This window comes from Eptesicus fuscus, chromosome 10 (genome assembly GCF_027574615.1).
Source record: "Eptesicus fuscus isolate TK198812 chromosome 10, DD_ASM_mEF_20220401, whole genome shotgun sequence".
NCBI classification, from domain to species: domain Eukaryota; kingdom Metazoa; phylum Chordata; class Mammalia; order Chiroptera; family Vespertilionidae; genus Eptesicus; species Eptesicus fuscus.
Genome location: NC_072482.1, coordinates 3,782,562 through 3,795,715, shown reverse-complemented (window position 1 = coordinate 3,795,715; position 13,154 = coordinate 3,782,562).

Below are 13,154 nucleotides of genomic sequence, written 5' to 3'. Positions count from 1 at the left end.
ACCCTGGGCATGAGGCCGGCCGTGTGCTGTCTCTGCATTGGGAGGGCAGCAGCAAGTGATCACGTGGCCCTCACTGGGGCTTCATGGTGGCTGAGGGCCTGGTTGCCTAGCACACAGCTGGAGCAGAGCATGCCTGGCTGGTTCCCCTGCCCCCAAACACACACATGTTCACATTGATGATAGATCATGGAGCAGGAGCAGAAAGCAAACTGCATTGGAACCAGGAAGAAAAACTCCCTTCCTCCTGCACAGTCCTCCTGTGCCCGCTCCATCATGCTCACCGCAGAGAAGAAATGCTTACACAGTCCAGTGCATTACTGCAGAGCAAGCACTGAAGCACAGGTTTGGAGCTGAGAGTTAAACAGATAACTGGCATGTGCTGTCAACCACTTTCCTATAGTGTTTATATAAGCAGGTCCAGAAAAAATAAAAGGTATATTTTTACAACTTATTTGTAAGGCTATTATAACATCTATATATATAAAATCCTAAGCAACCGTTACATTGGAATGACCGGAACAACCAGAACAACCGGTCACTATGACATGCACTGAGCAGGCAGGTAGGCAGGCAAGCGGTTAGGGGTGAGCGGTCCCAGATTACAAGAGGGATGTCTCGGATTGTGAGAGGGTGCAGGCCAGGCTGAGGGGACCACCCCCACCACCACCATGCACTGGGCCTCTAGTTTAAAAATATTTATCGATGCCCTACTATATACCAGCCACTGTTTTAGGTCCTAGCATCACAGCCATGAACAAGACAATCAACTGCCCATTCTCATGAAGCTCACATTGTAGTGAGGGAACACAGACAACAAACAAACACTTAAAGAAAGATGTCAATCAGCCAGAAATAACATGCAAAATAAAGGAAGGAAAGGGGTGCAGTGAAGGGACTGCCTCTTTAAGCTGTGATGGACTGACTTACAGCAGACTAACCTTCCCACCAAGGACAAGAAAGGCTAGATAAAAATAAGAACAAACAAAATTTTGCCCAGCCTGTGATGCTCAGTGATTGAGGTTTGACCTATGAACTAGGAGGTCATGGTTCGATTTCTGGTCAGGGCACATGCCCATGTTGTGGGCTTGATCCCCACTGTGGGGCATACAGGAGGCAGCCAATCATGATTCTCTCTCATCGTTGATGTTTCCTTGTCTCTCTCCCTCTTCATTCCTCTCAGTAAAAAGTTTTTTAAAAGATGACACAATGGAGAATTTTACAAAATTTGAATATATAAACAAAATTGAAATTCTAGAATGTAAAATACAATAAATGAAATTAATAACAATAATTTGACAGCAGAACTGACATAGCTGAAGAGAGATTAGTGAACAGGAAAATGGGTTAGTAGAAAATAACCAGGCTGAAGCAGAGAGGTTAAAAGATGAAAAACACAAAAAGAGCAGAAGAAAACCTATAAGAAATGGTAAAAAGCCAAAACCGGTTTGGCTCAGTGGATAGAGCGTCAGCCTACGGACTGAAAGGTCCCAGGTTTGATTCCGGTCAAGGGCACATACCTTGGTTGTGGGCACATCCCCAGTAGGGGGCGTGCAGGAGGCAGCTGATCGATGTTTCTCTCTCATCGATGTTTCTAACTCTCTCTCTCTCTCTCTCTCTCTCTCTCTCTCTCTCTCTCTCTTTTTCTCTCTCTCTCCCTTCCTCTCTGTAAAAAAATCAATTTAAAAAAATGGTAAAAAGTGTAATATAGGTGCAACTGGAATTCTAGAAAAGACAGAGAATGTGGTAGAAGCAACATTTGACAGAACAATGGCTGGGAATTTCCCCAGTCATTAATAAACATCAAACTACAGATTCAAGAAACACACACACACACACACACACACACACACACACACACTGACAAAGTATCTACATGCAAAATAATGAATTTGGAACCTTACCCAATACAATATGCAAAAACTAACTCAAAATTGATTAAAGACCTAAAACTAAAAGCTAAAACTATAAAAACCTTAGAAGCCAACTTAGGGGAAACCTTCATGACTTCGGATTTGTTCATGGTTTCTGAAATATGACACCAGTGCAAGAAACACAAAAAATAGATAAGTGAACCTCATCAAAATTTTAAAATTTTGTGCATCAAAAGACACTATCACGAGAATGAGACCACCCATAGGATGGGAGAAAATACTTCATACATACATATTATCCAGAATATGTAAAACACTCTTACAACTCAACAACCAAAAGATAAACTACCCAATTTTAAAATGGCGAGATGTTGTGGTGTTTCATCTCGGAGGGTGTTTGCTGGTTTCTTTCTGAAAGAGCTGATTTCATACCAGTCTTCGCTGGTGACACTCATCATGATCTCCGCTACTCAAACTGGTCATCACTGGGCCTGGCTGTGAAGAATCATGAGAAAGGATATTCAAGCAGAATCTGCAGAGGATTACTTTTGGTATTAACGTTTTTCATTGTTCATAACCTGGTGGCCATTTATGACAGATACTGGGAGCCACAGGAAATCGCCACCATCCAACTAGAGTTATCGAGGTGTTTCATTAACCAGGATCAAATTGATGCCTCACAAAAGGAGAAACTGATGTTCACTACCTCAGGATGGTCTTAAATTAACCTGGACACCTTTGGGCCTTTTAAAAGTCTCTTGAGCATTTTACAATTGAAATAAATTCAGGCTTCACACAAAAATAAGCTGGGCAAATATTGGTGGGAATGTAAAATGGTGCAGCTGTTGTGGAACACAAAATGGCAGTTCCTCAAAAAAAATTTAAACAGAATTACCATATGATCCACCAATTCCACTTCTGGGTATATAGTCCAAAGAATGAGGAGCAAGGACTTACACAGACACTTGTACATCAATGTTCCCAGCAGCATTAACCACAGCAGTCAAAAAGTGGAAACTACCCAAATGTTATACTATGGATAAACAGAACATGGTGCATTATTCAGACATAAAAATGTATTGTTCGTATGTGTTTATTTTATGTACTAGAGGCCCGGGGCATGAAATTCATGCACAGGTAGGGTCCCTAGGCCTGGCCAGTGATCAGGGACAATTGGGGCCTTCAGGCTGCCGGCCAAGGCCTTCCTTCATTCTGTGCCATCCCCTGGTGGTCAGTGAACATCATAGTGAGCGGTCAAACTCCCTGTCAGTCGAACTCCCAAGGGGACAATTTGCATATTAGCCTTTTATTATATAGGACTAGAGGCCTGGTACACAAAATTTGTTCATTGGGGTGGTGGGGAGGGGTCCCTCAGCCCAGCCTACACCCGCTCCAATCTGGGACCCACACAGGGGATGTCCGACTGCCAGGACCCCACGGGGTATGTCCAACTGCCGGTTTAGGCCTGATCCCTCTCGCAATCCAGGACCACTGGCTTCTAACCGCTCACCTGCTTGCCTGCTTGATCGCCCCTAACCCCTCTGCCTGCCTGATCATCCCTAACCCTTCTGCCTGCCTGCTTGATCGCCCCTAACCACCTCTGCCTCTGCCCCAGCCTAAGCTGCAGTCTGGCCTCCCTCTGCAGAAGGCAACCTGGTAGATCAGGGGAAGGCGCCGCCTCCATTACCCCGTTGCTTCTGCCACTGCTGGCCTGAGCCTGGGCCCTTCGCCCACAGCTGCCTGAGCCTTGGCCCTTGCAGCCACTGCAGCTTTGTCCAGAAGGACATCCGGAAGGTCGTCCAGAAGACGTCCACCCTAATTAGCATATTACCCTTTTATTAGTATAGATTATTCATACATAAAAATGTATGAAGTACAATACACTATACATGAACATTTGTTACCAGAAGCAACAGGTGAGCATAGGTGGGGCTGCTTTTGGCTCACTGAGAAGTCAGAGAAAAGGGCCTTGGGGACAGGTTCAGGGGATTAGCCTGGGACAAGTTGCCACTGCCCATTGCTCCCCTGTTTGCAAGTCTTGTGGGGTCCCTTAGAGTTCAGGAGATGCATGCCTGTGGGGGAAGAAGAGAAGGAAGGGAAAGGCATGAGAGTACATCTATATTGAAACTGATAAAGTTTTTTAAGAGGTGAAAGCATAAAAAGACATATACATGGCCAGGCACACAATTTCATTGACTATCTGAGGCCATGTGCCCCTGGATCCGGGTGAGGCTGGGTCCCGGGTTCGGGTGAGGCCGCGCGCACCTAGGTCCAGGTGAGGCCACGCGCCCCTGGGTCTGGGAGAGGCCATGCACCCCTGGGTCCGGGGGAGGCCACGCGCCCCTGGGTCCGGGTGAAGCTGGATCCCGGGTCTGGGTGAGGCCGTGTGCCCCTGGATCCGGGTGAGGCTGGGATCCGGGCCCGGGTGAGGCCACGCGCCCCCTGGGTCTGGGTGAGGCCATGTGCCCCTGAGTCCGGGTGAAGCCGTGCCCCTGGGTCTGGCCGAGAGCAAACCAGAGGGAGTCGGACCTCCGTTACCACCATTTGTCCACCATCCAGAGCTGAGGGGTCAGTGCTGACATGTACACATAAGGAACTGGTGGACATTGAAATTGGGTCTCAAAAGAACTGTTGGTCCAGAAAGAAACTCACTACAGACTGATTCATTTGCCTGTCAGCATAACTATTATTGCTCGTCTCACATTCAGTTCTTATAAGTATATCTCTAGTGACACATGATCTCGCTCATCTAGCGGAAATGATGAACAACATAGACTGATGAACAAGAACAGAACCAGAAACAAGGAGGCATCGATCGGACTATCGGGCCTCAGAGGGAGGATAGGGGAGGGTGGGGGGAGGGGGGAGAGATCAACCAAAGGACTTGTGTGCATGCATATGAGCCTATCCAATGGTTAAGTTCAACAGGGGGTTGGGGCATCCGTGGGGAGGTGTGTGGGATGGGAATGGGGGGATGAGGACAAATATGTGACACCTTAATCAATAAAGAAATTCAAAAAAAAATTTCATTGACTATGAATACCTTACTTCCTGTGTGTGAGAAAATAAAAACATTATTTAAATGAAGTTGATCACGGAGAGTTTATCAAGATCCTTCCAAGAAACACATTCCATTGGGAGGAATAATCCCAGAAAGATCTAAGTTGGAAGGAGAGGAATGTCATGCACTGAGTTGTGTCCCCACACAATTTGTGTGTTGAAGGCCGTAACGCTCGATGTGACTGCATTTGGAAACCGGGCCTTTAGAGAGGTACATGAGGTGAAATGGGGCCCCAGCGGTGGGCCCTAATCCAACAGGACTGATGTCCGAGTAAGAATAGAGATGCCACGAGTGTCCACGCACAGAGAAAGGCCACGTGAGGACCCAGTGAGAAGGAGGTGGTCTGCAAGTCTCAGGTTTGCCAGCATCTTATCTTGAACTTCCGGTCTCCAGGACTGTGAGAAAGTAAATATCTGCTGTTCAGGCCGCACAGCCTGTGGTCATTTGTAATGGCAGCCCTACAGACTAATACTTGACAAAATATGTTTCAAGGAAGTTTTAGATCATGTAGACAGGATGATTTCTGTGGCTTGCAAAAGATCATAATTGTGACAAGAGCAGAAAAATCATATTAAAAAATGCAATTTCCAGCACAGTCTAGGGTTCTCAGAAGCATAGCACGAGCAAGGGGAGTGTAACACTTGCCCATTTGGGCCATTTTGAGTTTCTCGTCATGCTTTGTCAGTATTTTCACAAGGTGTTCGCTTCTGAAGACTCCACTGCTGAGGCAAGCAGACCATCCACCAGCTTCCTGGATCCAGACATGAGCGAACTGACACTGACCGTTCACTCACTCCCGAAGCTCATTCACCTCCTTTCCCACCGCTCAACTGGCAGCATCGACTACAGCTTCATCCCCTCTCACTTCCAAACCTCACCCAGGAAACACTACGATCTGCAGTAACCATGTTTAAAACCTTGCCTTGTTTATTTTATTATTGCTAAGTGTCATTTGCCTTCATTATGTGTCTTCAGCATTATTTCACTGTTCATTTACATTATAGCACACATTTGTTGCACTTAAAAGGAAAACATGATTTGTATCCTGTTATGTTCTTGCACAAATAAACTCATTAGTGAGTCAATTAAGTGTTGACCAATTAGGTAACTGGTGTTTTAAGGCCTTATATTAAGCAGAAATACCTGGTTGGTCATTACATATATGTTTTAGAGTGTTTCAAGTACTGAGGGAAATTGGTTGGGGTTTTTAGATGTGCTGGGAATACATTAATATTTTCCCCTTTAAAATAATGCTGTACAGGAGAAACCAAGATGGCGGCATAAGGTAAACACCTATACTTTGGCCTCACACAACAATTCTAAAACTGCAACTGGAAGACAGAGCGGACATCATCCAGAACCACCGGAAAGCTGGCTGAGTGGAAATTCTACAACTAGAAGGAAAGAGAAAAGGACACTGAGACTCAGAGGAGCTGTGGAGGTATGGAGACCAGTGCACGCGGAAAGGGCGGGCAGCTGAATACGTGGCTGGCTTACTCGCGGCATGCGGAGAGGGTGGGCAGCTAATGCGCGGCTAGCTTTCTCTTTCGGGAGGGAAACAAAACCTCCCGACTGCACTGAAATCCAGCTCCAGGTGAGACTTTAGGTACCAGACTCATTCGGGGAGAAACTGGACTGTCTAGCAGTGGGCGAAACTCGAGAGCAACCATCTCTCAGAGGTGCGCGCAGCCATTGCCATGGGACACGGAGACACAGGGCCCTCGTAGGGTGGGGCTGACGGGAAACCAAGACTGTCTGCTCCACCCTGAGACTCTGCCCCATCCAAGCTGAGCACAAAAGCCCTCCCAGTGGCTAGCTTTCTCCCTCAGAAGGAAAACAAAACCTCCTGACTGCACTGAAATTCAGCACCGGGTGAAACTTTGGGTACTCACACTCATTCGGGGAGAAACTGGACTATCTGGCAGTGGGCAAAACTCGAGAGCAGCCTTCTCTCAGAGGTGCACGCAGCCATTGCTGCGGGACATGGAGACACAGGGCCCTCGTAGGGCGGGGCTGATGGGAAACTAAGGCTGTCTGCTCTACCCTGAGACTCCGCCCCATTCAAGCTGAGCACAGAAGCCCTCCCAGCGGAGACACTGCTGATCCTCACAGCCAATTGGCCTGGAGGTCAACTCCTCCCAGTGATACCAACAACAATCAAGGCTTAACCACAACAAGACGGCACACACAGCCCACAAAAGGCTGCACCAAGAGTGTCCACCTCAGGTAACTGGGGAGGCTGAGCTGGGCCCTGCTAGGACACCTAGCACACAAAGCAACTCCATCAACTCAGGGAAGCAGCTAAAATGCAGAGACAGAGGCAGGCCACAAATGAAGGAAATGGAGGAAAGCAAAAGAATGGATATAGAGTTCAAAACCACAGTTATAGGTTTTTCAAGAATTTCCTAGAAAAGGCTCATAAATTTACCGAGACCCTCGAGGATATGAAAAAGGATCAACTAGAAATTAAGCATACACAGACTGAGATAATATATATATATATATATATATATATATATATATATATATATATATATTATACAGAGACCTAAAAGCAGACCAGAGGATTGCACGAATCAAGTCAAAGATTTGGAATACCAAGAAGCAAAAAACACTCCTCTGGAAAAGCAAAAAGAAAAACGAATCCAAAAAGTTGAAGATAGTGTAAGAAGCCTCTGGGACAACTTCAAGCATACCAACATCCGAATTATGGGGGTGCCAGAAGAAGAGAGAGAGCAAGATACTGAAAACCTATTTGAAGAAATAGTGACAGAAAACTTCCCCCACCTGGTGAAAGAAATAGACTTACAAGTCCAGGAAGCGCACAGAACCTCAAACAAAAGGAATCCAAAGAGGATCACACCAAGACACATCATAATTAAAATGCCAAGAGCAAAAGACAAAGAGAGAATATTAAAAGCAACAAGAGAAAAACATTTAGTTACCTACAAGGAAGTACCCATACGATTGTCAGCTGATTTCTCAACAGAAACTATGCAGGCCAGACGGGAGTGGCAAGAAATATTCAAAGTGATGAACAGCAATAAACTACAACCAAGATTACTCTACCCAGCAAAGCTACCATTCAGAATTAAAGGTCAGATAAAGAGCTTCACAGATAAAAAAAAAAAAAGCTAAAGGAGTTCAGCACCGCTAAACCAGAACTATATGAAATGCTGAAAGGTACTCTTTAACAAGAGGAAGAAGAGGAAGAAGAAGAAAAAGATAAAAATTATGAACAACAAATATGTATCTATCAACAAGTGAATCTAAAAACCAAGGGAATAAAAAATCTGATGAACAGTATTAACTGGTGAATATAATAGAATCAGGGGCATAGAAAGGGAGTGAACTGACAATTCTCGGGGAAAAGGGGAGTGGGAGGTGCGGGAAGAGACTGAACAAAAAGGGTACACCTTTGGATGAGGACAGTTGTGGGGGGGGAAGGGCAGAGGGTGGGGTGGGAACCGGGTGGAGGGAAGATGGGGGGGTTGGGAAGAGGAACAATTGTAATAACCTGAACAATAAAGATTTATAAAATAAAATAAAATAATGCTGTACAATAAATAAATAAATAAATAAATAAATAAATAAATAAATAAATAAAATAATGCTGTACAGGTCTGGCCAGTGTGGCTCATTGGTTGAATATTGACCCATGAACCGCAGGTTCTGGTTTGGTTCCCAGTCGGGGCGCAAGCCTGGGTTGCAGGTTCGATCCCCAGTACGGGGCTCGAGGGAGGTGGCTGATTGATGTTTCTACCTCTCTCCTCCCTTCATCTCTCTGAAATCAATAATAATGATAATAATAACAATAATGCCATACAAACACCCACTACCTAAAAATTCACTATCCAACATGTTTTTAGGAATGGATTAGATCTTCTGAGGGATACCTGAATTGGGATACAAGGTACTGAAAGAATAAAGGCACATAATTATATTGCTGTGTACTTAATGTCGCATTCCATTAGAAGATGTAATCAACCATTTGTAACGCTAAGATTTACCCTCTATCTTAGGGTGGTGACATGAGATCACTTCATTTACAGTTAACAGTTCCCTCTTGAGACTAGAAAGGAAAATGTGTGGTGGTACTTGCGCTCTATATGAGTGTTTACAACCATCACTTACCTATTGGTTTTAACACCAATTGATAATCCTTGTCTGAATCAATAATTTTTTGGAAGTTTGTGAAATTTTGTTTTTCTAATTATTTTCTTTCTTTTTTGTATTAATTTAAATTTATTTATTTAAATCTTTATTGTTGAAAGTATTACAGATGTCCCCCTTTTTTCCCTCCATTGCTTCCCTCCACCTGTTTCCCACCCCATCCCAGGCCTTCACCACCCTATTATCTGTGTCCATAGGTAATGCACACATGCATATAAGATCTTTGGTTAATCTCTTCCCACCCCAAAACCTCCCTTCCCTCTGAGATTTGTCAGTCTGTTCCATGTCTCTATACCTCTAATTCTATTTAATTCATCAGTTTATTTTGTTTATTAGATTTCTTTCATTTTTTTATGTTTACTGATTTCAGAGAGAAAGGGAGAGGAAGAGATACAAATATCAACTATGAAAAAGAATCATTGATTGGCTGCCTCCTGCATGCCCCACACTAGGGATCAAACCCACAACCCTGGCCTGTGCCCTGAATCAAACTGTGACCTCCTGGTTCATAGGTTGATGCTCAACCACTGAGCTACACTGGCTGGGCATTCATTAGATTTTGTTTGCTTATTTTAAATTTTTTATTCAATTGTTGATAGATATGTATTTATTGCCATTTTATTGTTCATATTTTTTATCTTTCTCTTCTTCATCATCTTCCTTTTTTTAAAGAATATCCTTCAGCCGAAACCGGTTTGGCTCAGTGGATAGAGCGTCGGCCTGCGGACTGAAAGGTCCCAGGTTCGATTCCGGTCAAGGGCATGTACCTTGGTTGCGGGCACATCCCCAGTTGGGGGTGTGCAAGAGGCAGCTGATCAATGTTTCTCTCTCATCGATGTTTCTAACTCTCTATCCCTCTCTCTTCCTCTCTGTAAAAAATCAATAAAATATATTTAAAAAAAAAAGAATATCCTTCAATATTTCATGTAATACTGGTGCTAAACTCCTTTAGCTTTTTCTTGTCTGGGAAGCTCTTTATTTGACCTTCAATTCTAAATGATAGCTTTGCTGGGTAATCTTGGTTGTAGTCCTTGCTATTCATCACTTTGAATATTTCTTGCCACTCCCTTCTGGCCTGCAAAGTTTCTGTTGAGAAATCAGCTGATAATCGTATGGGTGCTCCCTTGTAGGTAACTAACTGCTTTTCTCTTGATGCTTTAAGATTCTCTCTTTGTCTTCAACCCTTGGCATTTTAATTATGATGTGTCTTGGTGTGAGACTTTTCTGGTTCCTCTTGTTTGGGACTCCCTGAGCTTCCTGGACTTGTAAGTCTATTTCTTTCACCAGGTGGCGGAAGTTTTCTGTCATTATTTCTTCGAATAGGTTTCCAATATCTTGATGTCTCTCTTCTCCTTCTGGCACCCCCATAATGCGAATGTTGTTATGCTTGAAGTTGTCCTAGAGGCTCCTCACACTATCTTCAAATTTTGGGATTCTTTTTTCTTTTTGCTCTTCTGATTGGGTGTCTTTGCTTCCTCATATTCCAAATCATTGATTTGATTCTTGGAATCCTCTGCTCTACTATTGAATCCCTGTAAATTCTTATTTCAGTTAGTGTATGCTTAATTTCTGACTGGTCATTTTTCATGTCTTTGACATTCTCACTAAAATCCTTTGTTCTCACTAAGTCCCTTGATGCTCTCATTAATTCCCTTGAGGCCTTCATTAAGTCCCTTGAAGCTGAGTAACCTTATAACCATGGTTTTGAACTCTGTATCCAGTAGTTTGCTTGCTCCCATTTTTTTCATTTGTGACATGTTTCTTTGTCTCTGCATTTTGGCTGCCTCCCTGTGTTTGTTTCTATGTATTAGGTAGAACTGTTATGTCTCCTGGAATTGGTAGAGTAGCCTATGTATTAGGTATCCTGTAGGGCTCAGGGCTCACTCTCCCAAGTCACCTGAGCTGGGCACTCTACATGCACCCCTGTATGGGCTATGTACACAGTCTTGTTGAGATTGAGCCTTGACTGCTGTTGGTGTCACTGGGAGGAATTGACCACCAGGACAATTGGCTGTGAGTACCATTTGTGACTATAGTAGAAGAGCTGCTGTGCAGGAGACACTCCTATGGAGCATCCTATGGGGCTTCAGTGTTCACTGAGTCTGCCCCTTAAGTGTGTCACTTGTGGATGTGTAGAGTTTTAATCTGGTATGGTCTGAAGTTGTCCGCTGGGTGCACTGGCTCTGGGGCCTACCGGGAGGTACAAAATTAGCCACTGCCTGGGGCCACCTGGCAAGAGGTACAGAGAGATCTGTAGATGGCTGCTACTTGTATTGGGTTAGGAAGTGCCCAGGCAAGGCCCAGTTTGAAGCAAAGCAGGCTGGTGCTAGTGCCAGGTCTTGGGCCTCTTATTGTTAGGTTTGGGCACAGTGACTGCAATTGCTGCTTGTTTAAGAGATTTTAGCAAAGTCTGAAGCCTGAGACAGAACAGGCCATTCATATGGTAAAGCAGCTGCAAACAGCTTGGGTGGGGCTGCAAATTGGTTGGGGCAGGGCTTAGGAATCACCAGGGCAGAGTGAATACTGTGAGCCATGCTGATGGAAACTCAGATATGGCTGCCAGTGAACTCTGTGATGGGAGAGGTCCTAGCACAGGCTTGCTGGGAGAAAGCTGCCCCCGAGTTCCTGCCCCATGTCAGACAGTTCATTTCCTCCTCATATGTCCCTGGATTCCCTCAAAGCCTCTACCTGGAGCTGGAGCTCAGAGGAAGTGAGACCATATAAGTTCGTGTGCAGGCCACAATTCCACTGGTTTTTACAGCCCAAAATTACGGGGACTTCTCTTCCCAGCTCTGGAACTCTGGGCTGGGGGTATGGTGTGTGGCTGAGACCCTGCTTCTCACAGGAAGTCTTGGAGATATCCCTCTCAAATAAAAAAAAGCCACATGTGAATGTCGGATCAGCCCATTCTGCCCCTCTGCCCCTCCCACCAGTCTCAACGTGCTTTCTTCTTTACTTCTCTAGTTGTTGGACTTCTATTCAGCCAGATTGCAGGTGGTTCTGAATGGTAGTTTTTCTGTATTTTAGTTGTAATTTTAATATAGTTGTAGGAGGTGGTGAGTACAGGCTTTTACCTACACCACCACCTTGGTTCCTCTTTTACCAGTATTTCTCTTATATTGTTTAACTAGAATTCTGTGACTTTTTTCTTCATTAACTAAAACTTTTGGTTATCCTAAAATACATTTTTATTGGGAGAGAAAAATGAATGCTTACTATTTTTTAATTGACAATTTTCAAAAAAAGTTCCTGTTTTAATAGTTGCCTCAGATGATAACAAATGAGACTTCTTGACTTACTCTCATTTTGAGTTTCAATATAAAATAATGAATGTTCATTGATTCAATGTGTTCAATATAAGAATTATTCTTTTAGTTTCTCAGATTGTCACAACTTTGCTCAGTGGGGACACTTTCATATGGGCTCCTGGGTCCTTTTGACATGACATTATCTTCAAAAGCTTTCTGGCTTCTTAACACAAAAAAAGTGTCCTAGGTATACCTTGTAAAGTGCCTGCTCTAGACCTGGAATCAGAGATTTCTGGAAGAATCCATACTTTGTTGTAATGGAAAATGGGATTAAGATTACAACATGGGCACTAGGACTGCTCACTACTTCTAGTCCATTGTATAGAAGTAGATGTGAACAAAACCATCTCTATCTTTGTCCTTTCATGCTGTGATCTTTGAGCAACCTCACTGTCCTTAGCAAGAACACCAAAGCTTGCTAGTTGACTATCTGTGTTCCTTAAGATGTAGCCATGAATATTATTGTTAGTAACACCCAGAATAGCATGACAACCAACATAAATTTCAAAGACTATGGATTATAAACGATCATCTATTACAAGACCACCAGGAGGTCCTGCATTCTTTGTCCCTTTGTCTTGTCATTCATTAGTACCCAGGTTATACTGTTTTACAAGTATAATCAGAGGAGAATAATTTGTGCAAAACTGCTGGACTGTCAGTCTGCTCCAGCCCAGTCTTCCTGTAAGTAAGTATATTACCCTGTAATAAATTCTGTTGCATTCTATGGAGTTGCCTGCT